This window comes from Salmo trutta, chromosome 16 (genome assembly GCF_901001165.1).
Source record: "Salmo trutta chromosome 16, fSalTru1.1, whole genome shotgun sequence".
NCBI classification, from domain to species: Eukaryota; Metazoa; Chordata; class Actinopteri; order Salmoniformes; family Salmonidae; genus Salmo; species Salmo trutta.
This window is the reverse complement of record NC_042972.1, coordinates 60,644,241-60,665,951: the sequence shown is the minus strand read 5'-3', so window position 1 is coordinate 60,665,951 and position 21,711 is coordinate 60,644,241. Positions and strand designations below refer to the sequence as shown.

The 21,711-nt window shown below is 42.7% G+C and overlaps 1 protein-coding gene across 2 annotated transcripts in view; it reads right to left on the bottom strand.

Annotated features, from left to right (window-relative positions):
- Positions 1–21,711, bottom strand: part of LOC115151132 (protein TMEPAI-like) — a 106,241-nt gene that overhangs the window by 70,537 nt on the left and 13,993 nt on the right. The gene's annotated exons all lie outside the window — the stretch shown is intronic.

Genomic DNA, 21,711 nt, shown 5'->3' with positions numbered 1-21,711 from the left:
ATCATGTTTTCAATGAATGGCGTGACTGACCAAGATAAATTATGACCCTTTAGGAAAAATATACAGTACACCTTTGCCAAAATCCTTGCTAACGCTAACACAACTTTGATTAGCTTAAGGGTACAACTTACAAAGACACCATACCAAAACTACAACTTAAGTTATTCGTGCCTTATCAAAGATGGGAATATCAAATAATATGTTACGTCTTCTTTTTCAAAAGCCTGTGCCAAAAAATACCCCCAACTTCAGCCTGTAAAAACCTACTAGGTTTGCCTTCAAGTTGACTTATGGATTGTAAATCCATAGGCAAATGCCAGCAGCCAGCTCAAAGTGCTGAATACCACAGAAACAAAGCTGATCTCCGTGGAGCTTTAACACGGGCTGCCAAAAACCAAAGTCACTGGGAGAACAACATATGGCTCAAGGAGGATCTACTGCAACAGGGAAGGGAGAGGACGGGACGAACACTAACAGAAAGGGAGAAAACGAGAGAGAAAGAATAAGGGAGGTGGTGTAATGAATAAGTGCTCACAATGACAGCACCACTGGGCTCTATTTGAACACATGAACACATGGTGTTCTGTTTATAGTGGGGCTGGCTTGACTCAGGGGACCTGCAAACCACTGATTAAGAGGCCAAAGTCTTTGTGGCCGGCTAACATTCAAAGAGGGGAGCTGGAGAGTGTAGCGACACTTAGCCTAGCCATTCTAACTATATGTTACTTGCCACATGCGCCGAAAACAACATGTGTAGACCTTACCGTGACATGCTTACTTACAAGCCCTTAACCAACAATGCAGTTTTAAGAAAAATAGGAGTTAGGAAAAACTTTTGTTTTACTAAATAAACTAAAGTAAAAAACAAAAGAGCAACAAAAAAATAACAATAAAGAGGCTATATATAGGGGGTACCGGCACCGAGTCAATGTGCGGGGGTTAGGGTTAGTCGAGGTAATTGAGGTAATATGTACATGTAGGTAGGGGTAAAGTGACTATGCATAGACAATAGATAATAAACAGCGAGTAGCAGCAGCGTAAAAAAAGGGGAGGGGGGGGTCAATGCAAATAGTCCAGGTAGCCATTGATTAGCTGTTGAGCAGTCTTATGGCTTGGGGGTAGAAGCTGTTCAAAAGCCTTTTGGACCTAGACTTGGCACTCCGGTACCGCTTTCCATGCGGTAGCAGAGAGAACAGTCGATGACTAGGGTGGCTGGAGTCTTTGGCAATTTTTAAGGCCTTCCTCTGACACCGCCTGGTATAGAGGTCCTGGATGACAGGAAGCTTTGCCCCAGTGATGTACTGGGCCGTACGCACTACACTCTGTAGCGCCTTGCGGTCGGAAGCCGAGCAGTTGCCATACCAGGCGGTGATGCAACCAGTCAGGATGCTCTCAATGGTGCAGCTGTATACATTTTTGCCAAATATTTTCAGTCTCCTGAGGGGGAAAAGGTGTTTTCGTGCCCTCTTCACAACTGTATTGGTGTGTTTGGACCATGATAGTTTGTTGGTGATGTGGACAGCTCTGAACCTGCTCCACTACAGCCCCGTCGATGAGAATGGGGGCGTGCTCGGCCCTCCTTTTCCTGTAGTCCACAATCATCTCCTTTGTCTTGATCACGTTGAGGGAGAGGTTGTTATCTGGCACCACACTGCCTGGTCTCTGACCTCCTCCCTATAGGCTGTCTCATCGTTGTCGGTGATCAGGCCTAACACTGATGTGTCGTCGGCAAACTGTTGGAGTCGTGCTTTGCCACGCAGTCATGGGGGAACAGGGAGATGGAATGTTGCCTACCCTTATCATCTAGGGGCGGGCCATCCGGAAGTCCAGAATCCAGTTGCAGAGGGAGGTGTTTAGTCCCAGGATCCTTAGCTTAGTGATGAGCTTTGAGGGCACTATGGTGTTAAATGCTTAGCTCACATAGGTGCTCCTTTTGTCAGGGTGGGAAGGGGCAGTGTTGAGTGCAATATAGATTGCATCATCTGTGAATCTGTTGGGGCAGTATTCGATTTGAAGTGGATCTAGGGTTTCTGGGATGATGGTGTTGATGTGAGCCATGACCAGCCTTTCAAAGGACTTCATGGCTACAGACGTGAGTGCTATGGGTCGGAAGTAATTTAGGCAGGTTACCTTGGTGTTCTTGGGCACAGGAACTATGGTGGTCTGCTTGAAATATGTAGGTATTACAGACTCGGCCAGGGACAGGTTGAAAATGTCAGTGAAGACACTTACCAGTTGGTCAGCACATGCTCGGAGTACACATCCTGGTAATCCGTCTGGTCCTGCAGCCTTGTGAATGTTACAGAATGCTATGGAGAGCGTGATCACATAGTTGTCCGTAACAGCGGGTGCGCTCATGCATGTTTCAGTGTTGCTTTCCTCGACACGCGCATAGAAGTAATTTAGCTTGTCTGGTAGGCTTGTGTCACTGGGCAGCTCGTGGCTGGGTTTCCCTTTGTAGTCTATAATAGTTTGCAAGCCCTGTCACATCCGACGAGCGTTGGAGCCAGTGTAATAGAATTCAATCTTAGTCCTGTATTTACGCTTTTCTTATTTGATGGTTCGTCTGAGGGCATAGCGTGATTTCTTATAAGCGTCCAGGTTAGAGTCCCGCTCCTTGAAAGTGGCAGCTCCACCCTTTAGCTCAGTGCAGATGTTGTCTGTAATCCATGGCTTCTGGTTCGGGTATGCACGTACGGTCACCGTGGGGACAATGTCATCGATGCACTTATTGATGAAGCCGGTGACTGATGTGGTGTACACTTCAATGCCATCGGATGAGTCCCGGAACATATTCCAGCCTGTGTTAGCAAAACAGTCCTGTAGCTTAGTATCTGCGTCATCTGACCACTTCCGTATTGAGCAAGTCACTGGTACATCTTGCTTTAGTTTTTGCTTGTAAGCAGGAATCAGGAGGATAGAAGAAAAAAATCCCTCTTGTTGCACTTTTACAATGCATGCAAAAATTAGGTAAAACGGATAAGTTTCCCTGTAATAAAGTCCCCGGCCACTAGGAGCGCCGCTTCTAGATTAGCATTTTATTGTTTGCTTATGGCGTTATACAGCTCGTTGGGTGTGGTCTTAGTGCCAGCATCGGTTTGTGGTGGTAAATAGACAGGTACGAAAAATATAGATGAAAACGCTCTTAGTATATAGTGTGGTCTTTAGTTTATCATGATACTCTACATCAGGCGAGCAAAACCTGGAGAATTCCTTAACCTCTCTAGGGCAGGTGGCACCAAATCGTCCCACCTACGTAACAGCCAGTTGAATCCTGTGGCGCGATTTTCAAATACCTTAGAAATGCTATTACTTCAATTTCTCAAACATATGACTATTTTACAGCTATTTAAAGACAAGACTCTCGTTAATCTAACCACACTGTCCGATTTCAAAAAGGCTTTACAACGAAAGCAAAACATTAGATTATGTCAGCAGAGTACCCAGCCAGAAATAATCAGACACCCATTTTTCAAGCTAGCATATAATGTCACAAAAACCCAGAAGACAGCTAAATGCAGCACTAACCTTTGATGATCTTCATCAGATGACACACCTAGGACATTATGTTATACAATACATGCATGTTTTGTTCAATTAAGTTCATATTTATATCAAAAACCAGCTTTTTACATTAGCATGTGACGTTCTGAACTAGCATACCCCCCGCAAACTTCCGATGAATTTACTAACAATTTACTAAATTACTCATGATAAACGTTCACAAAAAGCAGAACAATTATTTTAAGAATTATAGATACAGAACTCCTCTATGCACTCGATATGTCCGATTTTAAAATAGCTTTTCGGTGAAAGCACATTTTGCAATATTCTAAGTAGATAGCCCGGCATCACAGGGCTAGCTATTTAGACCCCCACCAAGTTTATCCTTCACCAAAGTCAGATTTACTATTAGAAAAGTTTGATTACCTTTCCTGTTCTTCGTCAGAATGCACTCCCAGGACTTCTACTTCAATAACAAATGTAGGTTTGGTCCAAAATAATCCATAGTTATGTTCCATCAGCGGCGTTTTGTTCGTGCGTTCAAGACACTATCCCAATGGTAAATAACGGTCACGCGCACGGCGCATTTCGTGACAAAAGATTTCTAAATATTTCATTACCGTACTTCGAAGCATGTCAACCGCTGTTTAAAATCAATTTTTATGCCGTTTTTCTCGTAAAAAAGTGATAATATTCCGATCGGGAATCTGCAATTAGGTAAACAGCCGAAAGAAAATACAGCACGGGGTCAAATCGGGCACACGCCTAATTCCTTTGTCCTCTTATCGGCCACTTGGCAAAGGCGATTATGTGTTTCAGCCTGGGGCTGCCTCGTCATCGTTCAGTTTTTTCCCGGGCTCTGAGAGCCTATGGAAGCCGTAGGAAGTGTCACGTTACAGCTAAGATCTCCACTCTTCAATAAACAGAGACAAGAAGAACGACTCCTTGTCAGACAGGCCACTTCCTGCATGAAACCTTCTCAGGTTTTTGCCTGCCATATGAGTTCTGTTATACTCACAGACACCATTCAAACAGTTTTAGAAACGTTAGGGTGTTTTCTATCCAAAGCCAATAATTATATGCATATTCTAGTTACTGGGCAGGAGTAGTAACCAGATTAAATCGGGTACGTTTTTTATCCGGCCGTGTAAATACTGCCCCCTAGCCCTAACAGGTTAATATTTGATTTCGCGCACCAGCTGTTATTGACAAATAGACACAGACCTCCACCCCTCGTCTTGCTGATGCATGGAAAAAACAGCCAACTGTATATTATCCATGTCGTCGTTCAGCCACGACTCGTGAAACATAAGATATTATAGTTTTTAATGTCTCATTGGTGGGATAGTCTTGAACGGAGCTCATCCAGTTTATTATCCAATGATTGCACGTTGGCCAATAGGACGGATGGTAGAGGCGGGTTACCCACTCGCCGCCAAATTCTCACAAGGCACCCGGACTTGCGTCCCCTGTATCTGTGTATTCTCTTCACGCGAATGACAGGGATCTGGGCCTTGTCGGGTATCTGGAGTAAATCATTCGCGTCCGACTCGTTCAAGAAAAAATCTTGTCCAGTTGGAGGTCAGTAATCGCTGTTCTGAAACCCAGAAGCTCTTTTCGGTCATAAGAGACAGTAGCAGAAACATTATGTACAAAGCAAGGCAAAAAAACACAACATAGTACAATTGGTTTGGAGCCCGTAAAACGGCAGCCATCTTCTCCTAATTAGGCCCTAATCTACTATACTACAAGGTCCTACGTTGTGCACATAAAGTAGAAAGGATCCCTAAACAGAGATCTGCAGTAGCCTACACTCATTTTACCTATATTCAATCCTAACCCTCACCACCACCCTAAATTAGTAGACATTTGTCTGATTCATTCCGGCCAGTTTCAGACAGGACCCCGGGGCTGCCAGCCAGCCAGCCACTGTGGATAATAACTAATGACAAAAAGAGACACCACCTGTAAATGGGTATAAAAATAGTGAGGGCCCCCATGTGATCTCCGTGACTTTTACACTGGGTGGCAAGAGAAGGTTAGTGTGACTATGAGTGTACGCTGTAGAGGAGGGAGGGGTGGTAAGGGAGGGGGGTTGGAGTGACAGGGGGGGTTAGTATTTATAGAGAGGGAGAACCTCTGCTTAACGGGTGTGAGAACTCGTGCCAGATGGGCAGTGAAGGATCCTTTGGTTTTAAATGTACAGAGAGAGGGGTGGGCCTTGTCGCTTTAAAAAGGGGCACCATATTGAATATAGGTGCCCCTGTGTCCTCATTGGTTCAGCTGCCACTCTTTCCTCATGGGGGTGATTTTTGTGTGTCCTACAGACCTAGAAACCTTTAAACCAAGAGCCCTAGCTACACAGAATATAACAGGGCCAAAGGACTCAGAGCTCATCTGGGTTTGCAGACTAGCTTCTAAGCTAATACCGTTTTACCTCATTTATGCATGCTTTGTACATGTGCAATGCATGTGCAATACATATCTTCCTGCTTACAAGCAAAAACTAAAGCAATAAGTACCAGTGACTTGCTCAATAAGGAAGTGGTCAGATGACAGATAGTGTACTGAAAGGACTCGACTGAGCCGATGAACTGCCAACAGACAGACACAGAAAAATGATCCTATCGATAGTTAAATTCTTCAGGGGCCTCATTTATAAAAAATATAAAAACTGAGCTTGCCGTGATAATATAATTTCCTCCAAGCAAGCCATGCATACACACATCTTCTAGTGGTTGAAGAACTGTCTTGAAAGCAGGCAAGTAGGCCTAAGTATTTTGTGCAAATGGGGGATATGATGACACGCTTATTCATAGAAACATAATAACAAGATTCCGGCATTTGCCATTAGATAATTTTTGGAATGGGTAGTCTGAAATATATTTTCGTAAATGTGAGTGAATGTTTCAGTCCAAGAGTCTCTCTTCTCTGCCACTAGAGTCCTGCATCAAGCAGTAACAAAAAAAATCAGCTGCCAGCTGGTCCCGGAGTTGAGAGAGAACTTGGGTAAATACATTGGCGCAATTACAAATGTGGACTGACGATTTAAAAAATATAGGCACGGTGGACTTTCGGTTTCTATCCCTCTAAAACCAGACTGAAAATATATTCAAAATAACAAACTAGCTTTATTTACCACAGTGTGAAAGAGTGACAGACACTCTATATGAAGTGAGTTTCTGAAACTGAATGAAAGAGAGTCCAGAGAGGATAGGGAGGGGAAAAGGGTTGCCCATATTTTCAAGACCTGAGCTACTTCATTTATTTATGAAATGTACGAGTTTATTTAGGCAATTTAATATATTTGCTTAGGCTTGGTCAATTTAGTATGCTATTTCGCAGCATAAAGCTATTTTTGTCAGCATAAAAGCTGAGTGACTCACTAATTCGTGGTTTTGGATAAAAAAGAAACAAGTACCAACATTTTTTTCTGATGGTCTTTAAAAATAAATGTTTTGACCAAGTTAATCTGCTCATGTTGTGTGTGTTCAATTATTTGTGACATTGTGGTAACAATGAAAAATGTAAACTAAATAAATCAAATAAATTCAATTAAAAAATAATAATCAGATGCGTGTTGCAAGCTTGTAATTTTTCCTTATTAAATTTTTTTGTAATATTTTATTTGATATTTTCATACAATACAAAACATACACATACAAATAACAACTACATCACACCTGCCCAGACCCACCTGCTCACCCACCCGCCCCATCTCCAGTGCCCGCATCACTCTCCACCACATGGTCTCAAACTGCACCATTTTGTTGCTTTCTGTCACCCACACGCACTTTCAACATTTGGATAATAAAGCATTTAAAGGCTGACATTGGGTGATTTTCAGTTTTTAAAAGTATACATTTTTTCAAGATGAATGACGAGGAAAGTATCGACCAACCAATCTCACTGTACCCTATTATGTCATGTCTTGAAATATGCAGACAGGTGGATTAAAAGTTAATTTCCATTGAAATACTTCTGACAGCAACATTTCTTACTCCACCCATAATGTTTATAACATTCCCAGAAGGCATGGATTATTATAACCCAATGAAAAATGAACCTGGTAATCTAATTTAAATTTACTGCAGAATTAAGACCTATCGGTTTATCCTTCTGAATTAATGATTATATTGAAGATAAAAGTTCAGAGAGCCGATTCGTTACCCAACAAAATAATATCAATTTATTTAGCCTAATTGTTTTTATGACTACAGACAGTAGGGTATTATTCCTATTTTCCTTCATGTCTATTCAACATTTGGCTAAAAAGAAACCATGCCATGAATTAAGAACAGATAAATATTGACAACTCTTAAAGAGCCTTCTAATATTAGACAACAAATAAATATACTAAAACAATAACTTCAAAAACAGTCCATTCATGACTAGATTTCTTCAAATTGCTTTGCAGTAAAAGGATGTTATCCGCCGTGCCTGACTACAGGCTCGCAGCTGGCTTCTCTCTGAAACCACACATCCATCTGAAGGTGACAATTTATCCTTTGGGACCACACAATTACCAGGTGGACAGCCTCTTGAAACGATAGAGGAAAACAACAAGATCCACAATAATTATTTCACAATAGCTGGCCTTATGTTATCTATAGTTTGGAGCTGCACTGTTCCACTTCGTGGTGGATAAAATCCACTCTTCGTTTATGTAATGCGCTGTAAAGCACAAGTATCCTATTTTTCACATGTCAAGTGTAATTTCGCCATTGTTTTATATTATTTTACCTTTATTTAACTAGGCAAGTCAGTTAAGAACAAATTCTTATTTTCAATGACGGCCTAGGAACAGTGGGTTAACTGCCTGTTCAGGGGCAGAATGACAGATTTGTACATTATCAGCTCGGGGATTTGAACTTGCATTTACCCAAGTTCTCTCTCAACTCCGGGACGACCCACCAGCTGATTTTTTTATTTTTCTGCTTGATGCAGGACTCTAGTGCGATAGGAGAGTGACTGAAACATTCACACCTCCATTAATTTACAAAAGGTAGTCTAATAGCTCAGCTAGGTGTGAAACGTCCCCCAATTTGTGCCACAGTTTAGACTACCAATAGATGATGTAATCAGTCAGAGTTGAGTCCTATTGTAAAGTGTAGCCTAATGGCCAAAACATGCAATGTATTCGATGCTTAAGTACTCTAAAGTTTTACATTTCTAATTCAGTATCACAGACCAGATTTACCCTAACAAAAAATGCATCAACCCCTACAAATATATACATTTATTATAATCCACATAATAATTCAAACAAAATTAGCTGTAGCGAGATGAGATACTGCATGCTACAAACAATCAGAAAGAATGTGTCTTTAAGCCTGCGTTATAATATAACTTATTTTGGATGAAAGCCAGGAATGAGTGAGTCACTCAGCTCTATGCTGTTCCTGCTTCTGTTGCCTATTTGAGTGTTTGTTTAACCTGTTGGGGCTAGGGGGCAGTATTTGCACGGCCGGATAAAAAACGTACCCGATTTAATCTGGTTACTACTCCTGCCCAGTAACTAGAATATGCATATAATTGTTTGATCTGGATAGAAAACACCCTAAAGTTTCTAAAACTGTTTGAATGGTGTCTGTGAGTATAACAGAACTCATTTGGCAGGCCAAAACCTGAGAAGATTCCAAACAGGAAGCGCTCTCTCTGACCATTTCATGGCCTTATTGATCATCTCTAACAAAAACAGGGGATCTCTGACATGACGTGACATTTTCTAGCGCTCCCATAGGCTCTCAGAAGGCGCCAGAAAGCTGAATCGTGGCTTTGCAGCCCATGGCTGAAAAACAGTAGCGCATTTTGATAGTGGTCGATCTGAGGACAATGGGGAGGGGGGCGCGTGCCCGAGTCGACTCCATGTTTACTTTCTCTTTCTTTGAACGAAAACCACCACTCCCGGTCGGAATATTATCGCTTTTTTACGAGAAAAATGGCATAAAAATTGATTTTAAACAGCGGTTGACATGCTTCGAAGTACGGTAATGGAATATTTACACATTTTTTGTCACGAAACATGTCGGGTGCGTGACCCTTATTTACCCTTCGGATAGTGTCTTGAACGCACAAACAAAACGCCGCTATTTGGATATAACTATGGATTATTTGGGACCAAACCAACATTTGTTATTGAAGTAGAAGTCCTGGGAGTGCATTCTGACAAAGAACACCAAAGGTAATCAAACGTTTCTAATAGCAAATCGGAGTTTGGTGAGTACCACACTTGGTTGGTGTCAAAATAGCTAGCCTGTGATGGCTGGGCTATCTACTTAGAATATTGCAAAATGTGCTTTCACCGAAAAGCTATTTTAAAATCGGACATAGCGAGTGCATAAAGGAGTTCTGTATCTATAATTCTTAAAATAATTGTTATGTTTTTTGTGAACGTTTATCGTGATTAATTTAGTAAATTCACCGGAAGTGTTCGGTGGGAATGCTAGTCACATGCTAGTCACATGCTAATGTAAAAAGCTGGTTTTTGATATAAATATGAACTTGATTGAACAAAACATGCATGTATTGTATAACATAATGTCCTAAGATTGTCATCTGATGAAGATCATCAAAGGTTAGTACTGCATTTAGCTGTGGTTTGGGTTTATGTGACATTATATGCTAGCTTGAAAAATGGGTGTCTGATTATTTCTGGCTGGGTACTCAGCTGACATAATCTAATGATTTGCTTTCGTTGTAAAGCCTTTTTGAAATCGGACAGTGTGGTTAGATAAACAAGAGTCTTGTCTTTAAAATGGTGTAAAATAGTCATATGTTTGAGAAATTGAAGTAATAGCATTTCTAAGGTATTTGAATAACGCGCCACGGGATTCCACTGGCTGGAGAGCATGCTACGTACGGGTGGGTGTTGATATCGTGACCAGTGAGCTGAGATAAGGCGGAGCTTTACCTAGCATAGACTTATAGATGACCTGGAGCCAGTGGGTCTGGCGATGAATATGTAGCGAGGGCCAGCTGACTAGAGCATACAGGTCGCAGTGGTGGGTAGTATAAGGGGCTTTGGTGACAAAACGGATGGCACTGTGATAGACTGCATCCAGTTTGTTAAGTAGAGTATTCGAAGCTATTTTGTAAATTAGATCGGCAAAGTCGAGGATCGGTAGGATAGTCAGTTTTACGAGAGTATGTTTGGTGGCGTGAGTGAAGGAGGCTTTGTTGCGAAATAGGAAGCCGATTCTAGATTTAATTTTGGATTGGAGATGTTTAATATGAGTCTGGAAGGAGAGTTTACAGTCTAGCCAGACACCTAGGTATTTGTAGTTGTCCACATATTCTAAGTCAGAACCGTCCAGAGTAGTGATGCTAGTCGGGCGGGCAGGTGCGGGCAGCGAACGGTTGAAAAGCATGCATTTGGTTTTACTAGCGTTTAAGAGCAGTTGGAAGCCACGGAAGGAGAGTGGTGTGGCATTGAAGCTCGTTTGGAGGTTAGTTATCAGTGTCCAAAGAAGGGCCAGATGTATACAGAATGGTGTCGTCTGCGTAGAGATGGATCAGGGAATCACCAGCAGCAAGAGAGACATCGTTGATATATACAGAGAAAAGAATCGGCCTGAGAATTGAGCCCTGTGGCACCCCCATAGAGACTGCCAGAGGTCCGGACAACAGGCCCTCCGATTCGACACAGTGAACTCTGTCTGAGAAGTAGTTGGTGAACCAGGCGAGGCGGTCATTTGAGAAACCAAGGCTGTTAAGTCTGACGATAAGGATACGGTGATTGACAGAGTCGAAAGCCTTGGCCAGGTCGATGAAGATGGCTGCACAGTACTGTCTTTTATCGATGGCGGTTATGATATCGTTTAGTACCTTGAGCGTGGCTGAGGTGCACCCGTGACCAGCTCGGAAACCGGATTGCACAGCGGAGAAGGTACGGTGGGATTCGAAATGGTCAGTGATCTGTTTATTAAATTGGCTTTTGAAGACTTTAGAAAGGCAGGGCAGGATGGATATAGGTCTATAAAAGTTTGGGTCTAGAGTGTCACCCCCTTTGAAGAGGGGGATGACCGCGGCAGCTTTCCAATCTTTAGGGATCTCGGACGATAAGAAAGAGAGGTTGAACAGACTGGTAATAGGGGTTGCAACAATGGTGGTGGATAATTTTAGAAAGAGAGGGTCCAGATTGTCTAGCCCAGCTGATTTGTACGGGTACAGGTTTTGCAGATCTTTCAGAACTTCTGCTATCTGGATTTGGGTGAAGGAGAAGCTGGGAAGGATGGGGCAAGTAGCTGCGGGGGGTGCGGAGCTGTTGACCGGGGTTGGGGTAGCCAGGAAGAAAGCAGGGCCAGCTGTAGAGAAATGCTTATTGAAATTCTCGATTATCGTGGATTTATCAGTGGTGACCTAGCCTCAGTGCAGTGGGCACCTGGGAGGAGGTGCTCTTATTCTCCATGGACTTTACTGTGTCACAAAACATTTTGGTGTTAGAGCTACAGGACGCACATTTCTGTTTGAAAAAGCTAGCCTTTGCTTTCCTGACTGACTGCGTGTATTGGTTCCTGATTTCCCTGAAAAGTTGCATATCGCAGGGACTATTCAATGCTAGTGCAGTTAGTGCAGTTATGTTTTTGTGCTGGTCGAGGGCAGTCAGGTTTGTAGTGAACCAAGGGCTATATCTGTTCTTAGTTCTAAATTTTTTGAAAGGGGCATGCTTATTTAAAATGGTGAAGAAATTACTTTTAAAGAACGACCAGGCATCCTTGACTGACGGGATGAAGTCAATATCCTTCCAGGATACCCGGGCCAGGTCGATTAGAAAGGCCTGCTCACAGAAGTGTTTTAGGGAGCATTTGACAGTGATGAGGGGTGGTCGTTTGACCGCGGACCCATAGCGGATGCAGGCAATGAGGCAGTGATCGCTGAGGTCCTGATTGAAAACAGCAGAAGTCTATTTGGAAGGCAAATTGGTCAGGATAATATCTATGAGGGTTCCCATGTTTACGGATTTAGGGTTGTACCTGCTGGGTTCCTTGATAATTTCTGTGAGATTGAGGGCATCTAGTTTAGATTGTAGGACTGCCGGGGTGTTAAGCATATCCCAGTTTAGGTCACCTAACAGAACGAACTCTGAAGATAGATGGGGTGCAATCATTTCACATATGGTGTCCAGGGCACAGCTGGGAGCTGACCGGGGTCTATAACAGGCGGCAACAGTGAGAGACTTATTTCTGGAGAGATTAATTATTAAAATTAGAAGCTCGAACTGGGCATAGACCTGGAAAGTATGACAGAACTTTGCAGGCTATCTCTGCAGTAGATTGCAACTCCTCCCCCTTTGACAGATCTATCTTGATGGAAAATGTTGCAGCTGGGGATGGAAATCTCAGAATTTTTGGTGGCCTTCCTTAGCCAGGATTCAGACATGGCAAGGACATCAGGGATGGCGGAGTGTGCTAAAGCAGTGAGTAAAACAAACTTAGGGAGGAGGCTTCTGATGTTAACATGCATGAAACCAAGGCTTTTTCGGTTACAGAAGTCAACAAATGAGAGTGCCTGGGGACACGCAGGGCCTGGGTTGACCTCCACAGCACCCGAGGAACAGAGGAGGAGTAGGATGAGGGTTTGCCTAAAGGCTATCAAAACTGGTCGTCTAGTGCGTTGGGGACAGAGAATAAAAGGAGCAGATTTCTAGGTGTGGTAGAATAGATTCAAGGCATAATGTACAGACAGGGGTATGGTGGGGTGCGGGTACAGTGAAGGTAAACCCAGGCACCGAGTGATGAGAAGAGAGGTTGCATCTCTGGACGGGCTAGTTATGCTGGGTGAGGTCATCACATGTGTGGGAGGTGGGACAAAGGAGGTATCTGAGGCATGTTGAGTGGGACTAGGGGCTCCGCAGTAAACTAAAACAATGATAACTATCCTAAACAAGGCATATTGAGTGTGCAAGGCATATTGACATTTGAGAGAGACATAAAGCGTGGTATAAAGCAATCACAGGTGTTAATTGGGAGAGCTAGCTAAGGCAACAATGGGTAAGACAACAACAGCTAATTAATTAAGACAACAACAACAGGTAAAATGGCAATGAATGGGCAGAGAGGGTCAGTTAACTACACACAGGGCCTGAGTTTGAGGCTGGGGCCCACAGATAAACAAAAGAAACAAAATGGAGTACCGTGATTAATGAACAGTCCAGCAGGCATCAGCTATGTAGCCAAGTGATCATAGGGTCCAGTCAACAGCAATAGATGGAACAGGGAAGCCGCGGGGTAGTTGTTACTACGCTAGCACGTGGGAGACACAGCATTTAAAGTTAGCAGGCCGGGGTAAGTAGAAGCGTCTGCTCCGACGCGAAGGCCGGTTGAGGGCACAGCAGATGGAGTTAAGTCGGCGGACCAGTCGTGGTGGTACGGCGGGGCGCCGTGTCGACAAAGGGTCCATACCAGATGGCGAAAGAGGTAATTGTAGTTGTAGTAATTTTGTTTGCTAGACGGGAGATGCACTTGGCTCACGGCTAACTGGTGCTAGCTTCGAGACAGGGGCATTAGCCACTATAGCCATTTTTGTTTTGATGTGTAAAATGGCACATAACCTGCGAAAGTTTAAAGGGAAATTCCGCCACTTGCCTGCAGTGTCTGCATGTGAAGACGGCGCGTTTCTATGATCTGTGGTAAAAATATGATGATTTCATCAGGTACAACTTTTTTACTTTATATATTTTTCAACAACCCTTAAAAATGTGCAGTTTTCTCATATGAAGACATTTCCAACTTTAACGTGAGACAAGACAGGTTGTCTTCTGTCCCCTCTGCTATTTCCCAATTGAGCCATTATCTACAGCAATAAGAAGGGTCCTAGAGCATAAAGTGTCACTTTATGCGTATCACATGCTACTTGACCCCTTATCTCGTCTTCCAGAGATCCAGGATCTACTAAATAAATGTGGTAAAATATCCGGGTATAAAGGGAATATACAAAAAGTTAATTGATGTCTATTAATCCTTCAGCCGTGCAAACAAATTTTTGTCATGTGCCTTTCAGAGTGAGTACATAGAAATGTAAGTACTTCTAGAGATCTCACCCCCTGGGTGGTCTAGCACTTCCGAACTTTCAATATTGCCCTGCTTCCTCTCTCTGTCTCATCTGCCTCCTCCTGCATTGCAGCTTGCCTCACCACTGTGTCACTACTCTCTTTTAAGCAGTTTAATACATCAGAGCTGTATATATATATGAGATTAGGTCCAGCAGGCTGTTCCAACACATAATGACATTAATTCTTACAGTGCAAAAGGACCTTAGTTGACTCAAAAATTGTATATTCCATACCAATTTAAAAGAGAAACGACTTATTCATATTTTTGCTAAGATAACAGATTCTCTCAGGGGACCCCATTCAATTGCAGGGGACCCCACATGGGTCCCCGATCCCAAGTTTGGGAACCACTGCATTACTAACCTCTCTCTCTGCTTGCTTCCTCTCTATGTGTATCCTTTGCCTCCTGCATTGCAGTCTGCCACACCACTCTCTGTCTCAATACTTTCTGTAAAGCAAAGTTATTTTGCTTTTGCAAGAAAAGCCATTTTTTGTACATTAAAATAACATCAAATTGGTCAGAAATACAGTGTAGACATTGTTAATGTTGTAAATGACTATTGTATATGGAAATGATTTTTATGGAATATCTACATCACTCCTGTGTTCCAATGGCACGTTGTGTTAGCTAATCCAAGTTTATAATTTAAAAAAGGTTAATTGATCATTAGAAAACCATTTGGCAATTATGTTAGCACAGCTGAAAACTGTTGTTCTCATTAAAGAAGCAATAAAACGGTCTTTCTTTAGACTAGTTGAGTATCTGGAGCATCAGCATTTGTGGGTTTGATTACAGACTCACAATGGCCAGAAACAAAGCACTTTCTTCTGAAACTCGTCAGTCTATTCTTTTTCTGAGAAATGAAGGCTATTCCATGCGAAAAATTGCCAAGAAACTGAAGATCTGGTACAGCGCTGTGTACTACTCCATTCACAGAACAGGCCAAACTGGCTCTAACCAGAATAAAAAGAGGAGTGGGAGGCCCCGGCGCACAACTGAGCAAGAGGACAAGTACATTAGAGTGTCTAGTTTGAGAAACATATGCCTCACAAGTCCTCAACTAGCAGCTTTATTAAATAAAACCCGCAAAACACCAGTCTCAACGTCAACAGTGAAGCGGCGACTCCGGGATGCTGGCCTTCTAGGCAGAGTTGCTCTGTCCAGAGACTGTGTTCTTTTGCCGATCTTAATCTTATCTTAATCTTATCAGTCTGAGATATGGTTTTTTCTTTGTAACTCTGCCTAGATGGCCAGCATCCCAGAGTCGACTCTTCACTGTTGATGTTGAGCCTGGTGTTTTGCGGGTTCTATTCTGGTTCTAAAGAAGGCCAGTTCTAACATAATTGCAAAAGGGTTTTCTAATGATCAATTAGCCTTTTAAAATAATAAACTTGGATTAGCTAACACAATGTGCCATTGGAACACAGGAGTGATGGTTGCTGATAATGGGCCTCTGTACGCCTATGTAGATATTCCATAAAGAAATCAGCCGTTTCCAGCTACAATAGTCATTTACAACATTAACAATATCTACATTGTATTTCTGATACATTTTTTATTAATTGATTTAATAATTTGATGTTGTTTTAATGGACCAAAAAAAATAGCTTTTCTTTAAAAAACAAGGGAATTTCTAAGTGACCCCAAACTTTTGAACGGTAATGTATATGACCCTCTTTTGTTAAGACTACAGCTAGCTTAATTTCAGACAACGCTCCTGTTGAGGTCAGGCTCCGTTTAACGTTATCTATAAACTTCATCCTTCTAGCCAGCTAGGGAACGTTTGCTTGCCACCTGACTGAAAATCAGCCACTATTTACCAGTTGTACACTCATTCTCCGAGAGTCAGGTTTTTTTGTTTGGGGGATGTCTGTTGACAGGGCAGGAGTCGAGGGACGTTCAAAAAAAGTGCCTTATGTCCAGCATCTCTACTTGCCCCTTCTCTACTTATTTTACGCCTGCTACATTATCTCTCACTGGGGTCAGGGGATGTAGAGAGGAGCAACATTCTGTTAATATTATGGATCTCTTCCAAACAGGTTGGCGAGCTTCTCCGTAGTGTTTGTGTGTGTGCAGCAGGCTAAATAAAGCCAGAATTACAGAGCAGAGCGGCCTGTAAAACAGCTGTGTGCAGCAAGCAGAGAGCCTAGATTCCTTGGCCGGGGTGAGATTGCAAAAGCCTGTGATGTGGTTTGCGTATTGCTATATAAATATAGTAATCCAAAAAAGAAGATGGTAAAATAGAGGCCCTAGCAGAACAATAATGTGCCGTCTCTGCTCCGGGCAGGTTGAGATCTTTCTTTCTCTTTCGTCCTCCCTTTCTCACTCTTCTTCCGTTTGGTTGTTTTGAAGAGAGAGAACTATTTCATAGAGAAAGTAGGGCTGTTATGGTGTGGAGTGGGCTGTGTAAAATGGAGAGAGAAAGGCAACTGGTGAAGCACACAAATCAGTGCTTCTCAGTGTTGTGGTTACAGTGTTGATGGAACAGTTCTGGATCCCGCAGCCACAAAAAAGGCACAAAATGTTCAGAGTGGCAAGGAAAGAGAGAAACAAAACGGAGGATGGTGAGTGAGAGACTGAGTGAGAGTAGAAATTGTGTTTTTGTTTGGGATCTTTTGCAGAACGGAGAAATACCTGTGTTTCGTGGTTGATACAGTGCTGTACCAAAATGCTTTTGTCATAAAAATTCCCAGATGGGAGTAGGATCAGCTTGAAAGGTGTGTGTGTGTGCAAAAGTGTGTTTTTAGAACCAGACACAATAACCTTACATGATGTGGTCAAACAGCCCCCCCCCCCAACCCACCCCACCCTGTTCCAACACTCCCGGTTCCGGCGCGCACAAACGCACCCACAGGCACACACAAATCCTGAGGGCTCGACAGACAGACAACCCCTGACAAGTGTCTAGGCTTGCTGCAGCTGCCCTCAGCTGAGCTCAATCCTCGCACACACACCCACAATTAAACAAGGTCTCTGACCCAATTCCAGCCAAGGCTGTCCATAATAATGCTCTGCTCTGCCTTTTTAACAACACTATCAACAACGCAGGTCCTACAGACCCTAGTTTTGTCGCACCTGGAATACTGTTCAGTCGTGTGGTCAGGTGCCACAAAGAGGGACCTCGGAGAACTACAACTGTCTCAGAACAGGGCAGCACGTCTGGCCCTTAAATGTACACAGAGAGCTTCAATTAATGATATGCATGTCAATCTCTCCTGGCTCAAAATGGAGGAGAGATTGACTTCATCAATACTTGTTTTTGTAAGAAGTGTTGACATGCGGAATGCACCGAGTTGTCTGTTTAAACTACTAGCACACAGCTCAGACACCCATGCATACTCCACAACACATGTCACCAGAGGTCTGTTTAAACTACTAGCACACAGCTCAGACACCCATCCACAAGACATTTTGTAAATGTAAATGTAAGACATGCCACCAGAGGTCTCTTCACAGTCCCAAAGTTAAGAACAGACTATGGGAGGCGCACATTACCACATAGAGCATACACACGATAAAACACACACGTACACATGGATTTTGAATTGTAGATATGTGGTAGTAGAGTAGTGGCCTGAGGGAACACACTTAATGTGTTGTGAAAAGTGTTATGAAATGTAACGTCATGGAATATTTGTAATTGTATATAACTGTCTTAATGTTGCTGGACCCCAGGAGGACTGCCTTGGCAGCAGATAATGGGGATCCTTAATAAATACAAATACATCTCAACTGCACAAATTGCGTCAGCCTTGGCTTCATGCAACCACTTACGGGCCATTTAAAGCTCCTTAAACAAGATGGAACAGATATGAATCTAGGCATGTGCCCACTCACTCAACACCTCCACTATACACTGGACATGCAAGCTGCCAGGCAGACCTCGATTGGAGAGCTTTAGCACAAAGTTTCACACTGCGGATATTGACTGTTGGGAGAGTTGATAAGGGGAACACAGTGGCATGACTCTCAAAATACAGGAGATATTCCACAGTACATCATAGGGAGAGAGGTGATGTGTGTGAGCTAGAAGGGTTTGACTGTATGGGCTTGATGTGCACTTACTGTTGAACATGTGCGTGCGCACACACACACACACACTTGTTCACACTCTCACACACACACACGCTCACTTACTAGCATGTATACTGTATACATGACGTGTGTGTGCGTGCACTCTCACAAACACACAATCAAAACAAACAAACACGTAAAATGACACGAACACATGCACACACAAACATTATACACACACTGATACCCTCTCTCTCTTCTATCTGTCCCTCTTTTCCCAGAACTGAATAACCCAAATAAATGTTAACTCCCCCAAAAAAGTCTCCAGTCTGGCACTCTGGCCAGAATCAGACAACAAAGGACATGCATGTTAGTGCCTATCCCCTAGGGAAATAACTATTATCCATACAGAAAGCTGAGACCCTTTAATATGGACAACTAGTTGGTTCCAAAGTTGTGTTTTTTCCCCGCAATTGCATTTTGAAATGTTATAAAATCACGAGGGGCACATGAGGGTGGAAAGAGCATGTGAGAGGCTCGCTCATTACAGCCGCTGGCCCCAGCGAAACAGCCAGGAAGGCACAGCGGCAGGCCAGACACTTTTATTACTGGAATCATGAGGATAATGCACTTTACTGTTTAATAAATTCATGGTTTTATCCCCCCTAAAAATAGACGTTTTGATCAAGGTGACCAGGTAGAATGTGAAGCTCGCACCATGTGATACTCGCACAGCCAAGTTAAAGGGTCACAAAATGCAACTAAATGGTCGCATTCGGGAGCCCTACCGGGACTAGACTGATAACAACAGACGGGATGGGGGGGTATATAAAGCATCATACATCTCGGAGCTCAAACTGCTTGCTCGTAAAGCCTTACAATGCACCCTTATCCCTCACAGGCAAGTCCCCACATGTGCCCGATGGGACCCAAAGAGAGAGCCGTAAGGGGAGAGCTGAAGGGAGTTGAAGAAGAAGCCGGATAGGCTTGATAAGTAGGGCGAGGGAGTAAGTGAGTGAGTAAGGTATGCGGTCAGGACTCCCTTTGTGAAGTTTTCCCCCCTTGTCTTGCTGCGAGGTTTTGCCAGGTCTTGTGACTTCACCTCATTTCCAATGCAAATGGAAGCTGCTTGGCTAGCTAGTGTGTCAGAACAGATGAGTGAAGACTTCAAAGGGCAGAGACATGTGTTTTCTCTATGACTGGGAATAGAATGGTATTGATGAGATCATCAATACCACTAGCTTGCTAAACCACGGATATGTGGGTAGGTGGCTGGGAAGGGTGTGCAGTCAGGGTTATGGAGTGACTAAAATAATCTTACCCTGCAATTACTGTACATACAAGATCCGGGGAGGAAGTAAATTTGAAGGTATAAGCAAATAGTAAACTCCACAAAGTTACAGTCCTTCAACTTGAGTCAACAATCTAGCCTCCTGGAATATGATATGGAAATTAGGGTTTGATTAAAAATGGTTTCCAATAAGCAGTCACAAACGCTCTAAAACAAGATGGTGCAACACCCTTACTTTCTCCGTCCTACATGTGCAGATAGTACCTCCTCATTTCAACTCTCCGTTTCAGAGCGTTTTCGTACGTTTAATGCCCACTGAACATGACTCTGATGATCATTAAACCCTGTTTAACCTCTCTGGGCCAGTGGGATGCTTGCGTCCCACCCTAATCAACAGCCAGTGGAATCGCGTCGCACTAAATGCAAAACCTCATGAATGCAATAACTTCAATTTCTCAAACATATGACTATTTTACACCGTTTTATAGATACACCTCTCCTGAATCGAACCACGTTGTCCGATTTCAAAAAGGCTTTACAGCAAAAGCAAAACATTAGATTATGTCAGCAGAGTACCCAGCCAGAAATAATCACACAGCCATTTTCAAAGCCACTAGCATGCATCACAAATACCCAAAACACAGCTAAATGCAGCACTAACCTTTGACAACCTTCATCAGATGACACTCCTAGGACATCATGTTACACAACACATGCATGTTTTGTTCGATAAAGTTCATATTTATATATAAAAACAGCATTTTACATCGGCGCATGACGTTCAGAAAATCTTTTGCCTCAAATGCTTCCGGTTTATTAGCGCTACAATTTACAAAATTACTATTCGAAAACATTGTTAAAATGTAATATTCTCATTCAAAGACTTATAGATTAACATGTCTTGAATGCCATCTCTTTGCCAGATTTAAAAATAACTTTACTGGGAAATCACACTTTGCAATAAACGACGTGGTATGCCAGAAAAAAAGTCTAGGCTATAAATGTTGGAGCCATCTTGGAACGATCAACCATCAAACATACTATTGTAAATAATCCCTTACCTTTGATTATCTTTATCAGAAGGCACTTCTAGGAATCCCAGGTCCATAACAAATGTAGTTTTGTTCAAAAAAGTTAATAATTTATGTCCCAATAGTGTTAGCGCGCTCCGAAGGCTAATGAAAATATACCGTGTGCTTCTGACTTGTCGTCAGGAATGAGCAAAAAATATATATTTAAGTTCGTTCAAACATGTCAAACGTTGTATAACATATATCTTTAGGGGCTTTTTCAACCAGGGCTTCAATAATATTCCATTGTGACGGTTGCGTTGTCTTTCAAAACGTTTCGAAAAGGGAGAGTACCCATTGGCGCCGACGTCACAATGGTAATGGCCCATCCCCTGTGACCAAGATAAACAGGCTCTCTTTCAGTCTTTTTTGATAGTAGGAGACTCAAACCACTTTGTAAAGACTGGGGACATCTAGTGGAAGCCATTTCTATCCAAAGCCAATAATTATATGCATATTCTAGTTACTGGGCAGGAGTAGTAACCAGATTCAATTGGGTACGTTTTTTTATCCGGCCGTGTCAATACTGCCCCCTAGCCCTAACAGGTTAATGCCTTTGTAACTATATGTTACTTTTGACTGGCTTCTTAACCTGTTTGGGATAGGGGGCAGGATTTTCACAGCCGGATAAAAAACGTACCCGATTTAATCTGGTTACTACTCCTACCCAGAAACTACAATATGCATATAATTAGTAGATTTGGATACAAAACACTCTAAAGTTTCTAAAACTGATTGAATGGTGTCTGTGAGTATAACAGAACTCATATGGCAAGCC